General features: G+C 35.0%; 1 pseudogene; it reads right to left on the bottom strand.

Annotated features, from left to right (window-relative positions):
* Positions 1-8,954: 8,954 nt before the first annotated feature.
* Positions 8,955-9,299, bottom strand: LOC112401226 (40S ribosomal protein S26-like; annotated as a pseudogene).
* Positions 9,300-10,620: the final 1,321 nt, after the last annotated feature.

Below are 10,620 nucleotides of genomic sequence, written 5' to 3'. Positions count from 1 at the left end.
GCTTGACTATAGGCCTGACAAAAGCATTCTTTGGCAGGCCTCATGGGGAAAATCTGCTCTCTCCACACCAGATTTTGTGCACAGCCAGTAGATTTTAGTCTCTGAGAGGAGTTGTGGTCAAGGACACAACTAGCCAGTCACACTCTTTCCAGTATTCGCACTCTTAATCCAAGCACATTCGTTCCTAGGTCTCTTAATCTGAGGCTTTGGCCAGAGGTCTTCTTTGGGTGCTTCTGTTGAAACCTCCTTAGGGGAAGAGAGAGAAGGGAAAACACTGAAGACACCTTTTACCATTTTGACTCAGTACCCAGAACTTTTTCACTCCTGGACCTTTGTCCTCTACATTTTCTCCAATGCCTGGGGCCATAAAATTTCTAGAACATTTTCTTTTGGGCTTGCTCATCAGTGAGATGACCCCCACGTCTGTGTTGATCCACCTGACCCTCAATTAGTGCACTGTTCTATGGGGGAAAATGGAACAGGGGGAGTTGATGTTTTTTCTGGTTTTATCCTCTGGCTTATACCATTGCAGTTAAGTGATTAAAGGCTTAACTTCATTTTTGGCTTGTTGCTTTAAATGACTACTCCAATACCTGGCAACTCAGCTCACACAAATACCCTTCTCTCAGCTCAACTTAGTCCTAAGATTATATTCCTCCTAATGTTATCAGTAACTACTCAATTTCTCTTAAGCCTGTGTTGTAGGATTGAGAGCCCAGTTTTGCCAAAGCATAACATTAGCACAATATCAGAAAACTTATTTGTAATATTTTGGTTTAAGAACAACATATAAGCAACATGGTAGAGATCAAATTTTAAAAATGTGCCCTGCATCTGGCAGTGTTTGAACTCTTTAACTAGAGGATAAGAAAGAAAGAATCATATTTTCCAAAAAAATCAATTTATTTGCTGTACATTGTGACTACTAAAAGATCTATAGGTGTGCACATTCCTATTTCTTGAGAACAATGTTGCTAGAATAACCAGGTTGTTTATTCCAACATTTAGGAAGATTCATCAGATAAGCTGAACTAATGATAAGGGTATCAATCCTCCAAAAATTACTCTGTATTATTAATATATTCATATTCACTTTTCAGTTGTAACAGAATTTATGAATAGATAATATGGAAAATGATGAGATAATTCTTAAAATTAAAGATTTAATACTAAATTTTAAAGCTTTGCTATTTTGTTGTTCTTGTTATATCCATTTGTGTGTGTGTGATTCAGACTCATGTGGAATACAGTCGGTCCTCTATATCTGCGGAATCCATATCCATGGATTCAACAAACTGTGGATCAAAAATAATCAGGGAATGCTGGAAAGGGTGTGGAGAAAAGGGAACACTCTTACACTGTTGATTGGAATGTAAATTGATACAGTCACTATGGAGAACAGTATGGAGGCTTCTTAAAAAAATAAAAATGGAGCTACCATATGATCCTGCAATCCCACTCTTAGGCATATATCTGGAAAAAAAACATGGTCTGAAAGGAAACATGCACCCCAACATTTATTGCAGCACTGTTTATAATAGCCAAGACATGGAAGCAACCTAAATGTCCATTGACGATGAGCAGGTAAAGAAGATGTGGTACATATGTACAATGGAATATAACTCAGCCAGTAAAAAGAATGAAGTAATGCTATTTGCAGCAACATGGTTGGATCTAGAGATTCTCATACTGAGTGAAGTAAGTCAGACAGAGAAAGACAAATATCTTATGATGTCACATATGCAGAATCTAAAAAGAAATGATACTAATTAACTTATTTACGAAACAGAAATGGACTCACAGACTTAGAGAACAAATTTATGGTTACCTGAGGGATAGTTAGGTGAGGTCAGGGAAGGGATAGTTAGGGAGTTTGGGATTGATATGTACACACTACTATATTTAGAATGGATAACCAACAAGGACCTGCTGTATAGCACAGGGAAATCTGCTCAATATTATGTAACAACCTAAATTGGAAAATAATTTGAAAAAGAATTGATACATGCATATGCATAACTGAATCACTTTGTTGTATACACCTTAAACTAACACAATATTGTTAATCAACTATACCCCAATATAAAATAAAATCAATGTAAATTAAATTAAATTTGAAAAAGACCAGAAGTAAAAAACTAAATTAAATAGTTAAGATGATAAATTTTACATATAAAACTACAATAAGAAATTGGAAAAAATTAATGGGAGGGGTAATTTGCAAAGGAAAAAAAGAAGTAATGAGCAGTCCAATAAAAATGTTCAAACATACTTCATCCCTGTACAAACAACTATGGGCAAACCAGTCACAAAATAATAGGGCCACTGTAACATTCACATCTGCCATGAGGTAGGATAGTTTACAAGAGTTACTACTGAAAGATCAAAACATATGTCTCATTTATCACATGTGAACCATTAAATTCTGGATGTAAGGATATGTAATAACATAGATACTTCATATTCACACTAACCCTGTGGAAGAATAATTTGGGTGATAGATATGTAGCCTGTAGCTTCTATGTTATCATACAGTGTATAATTTCAGAATACCAATATGGCAGGGAGGTAGAGAGCAGGAATTTCTAGGCAAGCAGTAGGTATCCAAGGATATATGATGTCACCTTTTCAAATAATGCAGTAAGTGCCTCCCTATTCCCTTACTTTCTGCATTTCTGGTGATTGGAAAGACAATACATTATTTTCATTTCTTAAGTTCTCCCTAATATCCTCATAACTTCAGAAGTCTCCGTCTTAGATCTAGATTTTCTTCTGAAACCATGTAGATTCATTTTTATAAAGGAAAAAGTATTGGCTCTGTAAAATAATCATAAACAAGAAAAAACAAGGAAGATTCCTCAGATAATGTGAACCAATGATAAGGATCTTGTGTCTACAAAGCCTACCCATAATCCATAATTTAGATTATATATATTTAATATTTTTCTATCAACCTTTCTAAGTATTGATAATAAAATAATTTTACAAAGGGGTACTAAAAAATTGAGAGCAATTATCTTCACAAAAAGTAAAAAGTATTCCCAACGTCATTCCTATCAAGATAATGATTCAAAGCAAGGATTCTGACAGCAGACTTACTGGCTTCAAACTCAGCATTTACTTTCCTAGCTCTGTAACACAGTTGAGTTACTTCACTTCTCTGAGACTCAGTTTCCTCCCCTGTAAAATTTGGTTATAGAAACAACTTAACTTTACAGATTGTTGAGAACGTTAGATGTGTTAACACATGTACAGCACCTTTAATATTGGACACTATACAAACATAAATAAATGTTAGCTTCTCAGTTCAGTATCAAATTTGGAGGTGTTATTTATTATGCCATCCCTCTGTGTAACTTGGTGAGTTAAAGCCAGAGAATAGCCTGAGAGACTCTGCAATTCAGTTATTAGATCTGTTAGCCTCACTCAAATCCTATCCAGAGAACTTAGGGACCTTTTTGTGTATTTTAGGAAATCCATAAATTTCCTGGACACAAAATTTCAAGGCATATTTTGTGTATAATGGCCTATATACAGTTTTATGGGAAAAATCCATACCCCCAAAAATCCAATAGCAATGGTCTGCATTTTTATTTCATTTAACTATATAATTTGCTAAGATTAAGCAATCAAATTAAAAGTAATATGTTGTAGTGATTTTGAGCAAGAGAAGTGGACTTTTATTAACATTGTTTCTCTGGGTAAATCCCTTAACTTCTCTGAACATTTATAAAATGGAAGTAATTATAATTATTTTTCATATTTCTGAAAAATGCTGATTTCACATTGCAAAAAATATATAGTTAACCTGAGACATCAAAAACTCAGTTATTTCCTGAAAGTAAATTAGACATTTCTTGAGCATATGCTAGCATATTCAGGCGAATATATTTCTATGCACTAGTCATTTGTTGCCCACAACTTGAGTGAGTTAATATATTTTCAAAAATTTCCAAACCTCTGCTCTCCAGGGAATATTTGGCTCAATAGACCTTTTTGACTAATGTAGCTTACATTTTAAAATTTAATTTTATGATCTTAATATGTTGATTTGAGTAAGTGATAGATATTAAGGAAGGGCAAGCTGTCACAATTAATAGAAAGTTACACTTTTGAAATTCTAGTTCCACTCTTTGGATTTTATTTTTTGTCTTACAACATCTTTAATGGGTAAGCTAATAAGGTAAAAAATAAATATACTTATTTTACATATGGTATACATTAATTGGTTTCAATATTTTAATATTGGTTACTGGAACAAACATCTATTTATTAAATAGCATCGGAACTCAACCACAAAATGATACTGACATTAAATATTCATGTTAAGGAGTGTGTTTTATTTCTTATTTATTTTTAAATGTTTTACCTGGGGGCCTGCCAACTATAAGGATGATTCATTCAGTCTAGAAGCTCCTTATACCTGGATCTCACCCCACCACTTCCTCACCAGTGACTCAGGGCCCCATGGGAGTCTGTGAGGTAATTGCTTCTTTTTTTTTTTTTTTTTTTTTTTTTTTTGGTGTTAGTATTTTTTATTTTTTTTTTATTGGAGTATAGTTGATTTACAATGTGCTGATCTCTGCTGTACAGCAAAATGACTCAGTTATACACATATAGACATTCTTTTTTTATATTATTTTCCATTATGGTTTATCCCAAGATATTCAATATAGTTCCCTGTGCTATACAGTAGTACTTTGTTGTTTATCCATCCTATATATAATAGTATACATCTGCTAATCCCAAAGTCCCAGTTCTTCCCTCTCTCTTCCCCCTCCCACTTGACAACCAAAAGTCTGTTCTCTATATCTGTGAGTCTGTTTCTGTTTTGAAGATAGGATTTGTGCCATACTTTAAATTCCACACATAAGTGATATCATATGGTATTTATGTTTCTCTTTCTGACTTACTTCACTTAGTATGATAATCACTAGTAGCATCCATGTTGCTGCAAATGGCAATATTTCGTTCTCTTTTTATGTCTGAGTAGTATTCCCTTGTATATATGTACCATATCCTCTTTATCCATTTGTTTGTCGATGGACATTTAGGTTGTTTCTATGTTTTGGCTACTGTGAGTAGTGCTGCTATGAACATAGTGGTGTATGTACATATTTTAATTATAGTTTTGTCTAGGTATATGCCCAGGAGTGGGATTGATGGATCCAATGATCTTGAACTGGAAGAATTCATATTGTTAAAATAGCATTATTACCTAAAGAAATCTACAGATTTAATGTGATCCCTATCAAAATAGTCATGACAGTTTTCACAGAACTAAAACAAATTATCTGAAAATTTTTATGGAACAATAAAAGACCCAGAATTGCCAAAGCAATCCTGAGGAAAAAAAAAAAAAAGCAGGAGACATAACTCTCACAGGTTCAGACAATACTACAAAGCTACATTAATCCTAACAGTGTGGTATTGATACAAAAACAAACATATGGGATCAATGGATCAGAATAGAGAGCACACCTATGGTCAGTTAATTTTCAACAAAGGATGCAAGAATATAGAATGGGAAAAAGAGTCTCTTCAGCAAGTGGTACTGGGAAAGTTGGATAGCTGCATGTAAATCAATGAAGTTAGAACACACCTTCACACCATACACAAAATAAATTCAAAAAGTCTTAAAGATTTAAACATAAGGCATGACACCATAAAACTCCTAGATGAGAGCATAGGCAAAACATCCTCTGACATAAATCATACCAATGTTTTCTTAGATCAGTCTCCCAAGGCAATAGAAATAAAAACACAAATAAATAAATGTGACCTAATCAAACTTACAGGCTTTTGCACAGCAAAGGAAACCAAAAAAAAAAAAAAAAAAAAAAAAGACAACTGACAGAATGGGAGAAAATATTTGCAAATGGTGTGACAGACAAGAGCTTAATCTCCAAAATATACAAACAGCTCATACAACTCAACAACAAAGAAACGAAAAAAACAATCGAAAAATGGGCAGAAGACTTTAATAGACATTGCTCCGAAGAAGACATACAGATGGCCAGTAGGCACATGAAAAGATGCTCAACATCACTAATCATCAGAGAAATGCAAATCAAAACTACAATGAGGGCTTCTCTGGCGACGCAGTGGTTGAGAGTCTGCCTGCCAATGCAGGGGACACGGGTTCGTGCCCCGGTCTCGGAAGATCCCACATGCCATGGAGCAGCTAGACCTGTGAGCCATGGCCACTGAGCCTGCGCATCCGGAGCCTGTGCTTCACAATGGGAGAGGCCACAACAGTGAAAGGCCTGCGTACCACACACACACACACACACACACAAAAAAAAAAATCTACAGAAAATCTACAAACAACAAATGCTGGAGAGGGTGTGGAGAATAGGGAACACTCTTGCACTGTTGGTGGGAATGTAAATTGATACAGTCACTATGGAGAACAATATGGAGGTTCCTTAAAAATCTAAAACTAGAATTACCATATGATCCAGCAATCCACTACTGGGCATATACCCAGAGAAAATCATAATTGAAAAAGACACATGCAACCCAGTGCTCATTGCAGCACTATTTACAATAACCAGGTCATGGAAGCAACCTAAATGCCCATCAACAGATGAACAGATAAAGAAGATGTGGTACTTATACACAATGGAATATTACTCAGCCATAAAAATGAATGAAATTGGATAATTTGTTGAGACGTAGATGGATCTAGAGACTGTCATACAGAGTGAAGTAAGTCAGAAAGAGAAAAACAAATATCATATATTAATGCATATATGTGGCACCTAGAAAAATGGTACAGATGAACGGGTTTGCAGGGCAGAAATTGAGACACAAACGTAGAGAACAAATGTATGGACACCAAGGGGGGAAAGCAGTGGGGTGGTGGGGGTGTTGGTGTGATGAATTGGGCAATTGGGATTGACATGTATACAATGATGTGTATAAAATTGATGACTAATAAGAACCTACTGTATAAAAAAATAAATTAAATTAAATTTAAAAAAATAACAAAACAAAAAAACACTACAATGAGGTACCATCTCACACAGGTAGAATGGCCATCATTAAAAAGTCTACAAATAACAAATGCTGGAGAGGTTGGGGAAAAAAGGGAACACTTCTACCCTTTTGGTGGGAATATAAGCTGGTACAGCCACTATAGAAAAGAGTGTAGAGGTTCCTCAGAAAACTAAAAATAGAATTACCAAATATTTTCTTTTTAAAATGTTAAGTCCTACAGTCGTGTTTTTAGTTTGTTTATCTGTTTGTGTTTTTATACTATGACCCCTGAAATTTTCCAGCCCTGATTGTTCATAAAGTTTCTGACATACAATATAGGTAGCAAATTAAAGAATAGTCTCTTTTAAAGTGGTGGTAATGTAAATCTATCGCTGTTTATATTCAAGACATTGCCATATGTCATTCAGTATAAAAAATTGGGGAGATTTTTATGGTAGGAAATTAGGATCGTGGTGGGATGAAGGGAAGTGTAAAAGATGTTGGGGGAAAAAAATCACCTTTTTATGTATTATCAATCATATAAAGAGTAATTGCAAAATAAAAACTGAAACAACAGCCAAGTGGCAGAAATTATGAATGCTCAAAAATAAGAACAGAGGAGGAATGTAGGTAAAAAGTAGGAAATAAGAAAGCCTTTTAGCAGCAAAGCTGGAAAAAAGCCAATAGGCATTCCCTACTTCTAATAATGATTTTTTCAAGAGTTTGTTAGCTAGGATTACTAGTTTTTTCTGGCAATGAACTTTGTACAAGTGTTTTTTTTTTTCCCCCATTTTTAATAACATTTGTTCTTTTCTTTCTAATTTTATGAGCAATACATATCATTGCAGACAAGAAATACATAAAAGCCTAAAGTAGAAAATATCAATCACTCATAATCCCCACCTTCCCCAGAGATAACCACCATTAGCATTTTGATGCATTTCTTCCCACTGTCTATGAATTCTTTTTAATTGAAGTATAATTGACCTAAACATGTTAGTTCCAGGTGCACAACATAGTGATTCAATATGTGTATACATTACAAAATGATCATGATAAGTCTAGTTACAATCTGTCACCATACAAAGACATTACAATGTAATTGCCTATTCCTCATGCTGTACATTTAATCCCCATGACTCATTTATTTGTAATCAGAAGTTTGTACGTCTTAATCTTCCCACCTATTTCACTCATAACCCCCTCACTTCTCTCTGCTTTGGCAAACAATTGTTTGCTTTCCGTATCTGTGAGTCTGTAATGTTTTGTTATGTTTGTTCCTTTATTAATTTTTTTTTAGATTCCACATATAAGTGAGATCATATGGTATTTGTTTTTCTCTCTCTGACTTATTTCACTTAGCAGAATATACTCTAGGTCCATCCATGTTGTCACAAATGACTATATTACATTCTTTTTTATGGCTGAGTAATATCCCATTGTATATATATGCCAAATCTTTGTCCATTCATCTATCAATGGACACAGGTTGCTTCCATACCCTGGTAATTTTAAATCATGCTGCAATGAACATAAGGGTGTATATATCTTTTTGAACTACTGCTTTTATTTTCATATGGTAGTTCTATTTTTAATTTTTTTGAGGAACCTCCATACTCTTTTCCATAGTAGCTGCACCAATTTACATTTAGCAATGCAAGTGTTGTTTTGTTAATTGTCTTGCACTTTATCAATGCTATATCTCTCTCAAAATTAAGAGATATTTAACAATCTAATATGCCTATGCCATCATCTTTATAAACCAGATAACATCATTCCCCTGCTTATAACCTGCAAATGGCTTCTTCATGACATTTAACATGACACCCAGACTCTTAGTATCACTTTTATCTGTCTAAAGTCTAAACAACCTCTCCTCACTCATTCTTTCCATTTTTTTTAAATTGTAATTTCCATTTTATTGTCTTTTCAGAGAACAGTACTTCTTCAGTCTTTCTTTAATGACTTAGCCCTTACATGGGCTTTGGTGGAGGTCTTGGGTCAGCACTCACAGGTGTAAATTGGGGTGGTGGTATTCAGTCCTTTCAGCTTCAGGAGAACAATTCCTGAACAACTTGCTGTAAATAGCACAACTTATGCAGTAATGTAGTCTCACATACAGCTTGGGAAGCACATAGGTGTCCAAAACACTCACTTTGGAAATGTCCCTGATGGCTGCAGCCTCTACGATGTTACAAATGACCAACTCCTTAATGACCTTATCTTTGCATGTATCAGGCACAGTTGGTGCAGCAAATAGGCTGCACCTGGCCTCGGCCCTTTTTGGCACAACCATTGTTCCTTCTTTTCTTGGTCATCTTGGAAATGAGGAGGAATGAGAGCTCACTCTTATCAAATGACAATGAATGTTTTGCTGTTCTTAGAACAATCTAAATTCTTTCATCAATTTTCCTGTTCAGGATTTTTGTACCTGCTTCTTCTGCTGCTGCGAGCTCATTTCCTCACCTTTTGTACATGTTTTGCCTCCTGTTTCCATCCCCCAATAAAATTTATGTTTCATGAGCAATGGGCCATTATTTACTGATCAAATGCAAACAGTTGTCATCAACTTCTATCAATCTGGTTGCAAAAACCTGCACTAATTGTCTCTGTCTGCTGTTCCAAAGAAGTGTCTTGTATTTTGACCAGTAGCAGAGGTGGGTCATAACTACAGAGTACTCCAAACCCTCCCCAAAAGAACTGACTTTATTTGGAATTAAATGTGGGAATCCACAAGACTATGGTGTTCTTCAACTCAGTAGCTATTTGGGTGATAAGCAATTAAGATGAGGCTGGTAGCACCATGAGAAAAACAAACCAAACCATAAGCCAGCTAATGTACCAGAGAGGACCAGGAAAATAAACAGCTAAGAGGAGTCATCATGGAGTGAAAACAAACCTTAAAGTCTGACCTCAGAAAACTACCCTTACAGAGGGACCTGAATTTACCTGAATCTATGATAGAATATTTTGTACCTCATGGAATTGTCAAAAACAATAGCACAATCAACCAGAAATTAATGGAGCATTTCAGTTGGGTGTGATACCAACACAAACAACTTAACAGAGAGAAAAGAAAAAGTGCAATGGATCAAAGATAGCTGAACAAAAATCACTGTCGTCCCAGTGTGATTGTGCACATGCCAAGGATATGCCTTCTGAGAAATAATGTCAGAGCTTTAATGCTATGAAGAAGTAGACATCACTGAAATAGTTCAGCCAACTCATTCAACAATATATAGCAACAATAACAAGACCAGGGAAAATCTTATACAAGGTTGCTATATTATATTGTCTAAAACATGTAGTTTTAAGAAAAATAGTTATAAGGCACACAAAGAAAGAGGAAAGCATAATCCATACACATGGGGGAAAAAAGCAGGAAACAGAATCTGGCTTGTGAAAAGTCCAAGATGTCAGATCAAACAATGACTTCAAAAGGAGCCATTTAAGATATCTTCAGAGGAGGATTGTTGCAAGATGGTAAAGTGGGAGATACTAGACTTAGTCCCCTGATGAAAACCAATCAGACAGCTATCCATGAAAGAAAATCACCCAGGAAAGGTTCAAGAGTCTAATTAAGAACCTACAGCAACACAGAGAGGCAAAAAAAAAAAAAAAAAAAAAAAAAAAACAACA

The sequence above is a fragment of the Neophocaena asiaeorientalis genome, unplaced genomic scaffold (genome assembly GCF_003031525.2).
Source record: "Neophocaena asiaeorientalis asiaeorientalis breed wild unplaced genomic scaffold, Neophocaena_asiaeorientalis_V1.1 scaffold284, whole genome shotgun sequence".
Classification (NCBI taxonomy): Eukaryota; Metazoa; Chordata; class Mammalia; order Artiodactyla; family Phocoenidae; genus Neophocaena; species Neophocaena asiaeorientalis.
The sequence above is the reverse complement of the archived record's forward strand: the minus strand, read 5'-3'. Positions and strand labels throughout refer to the sequence as shown.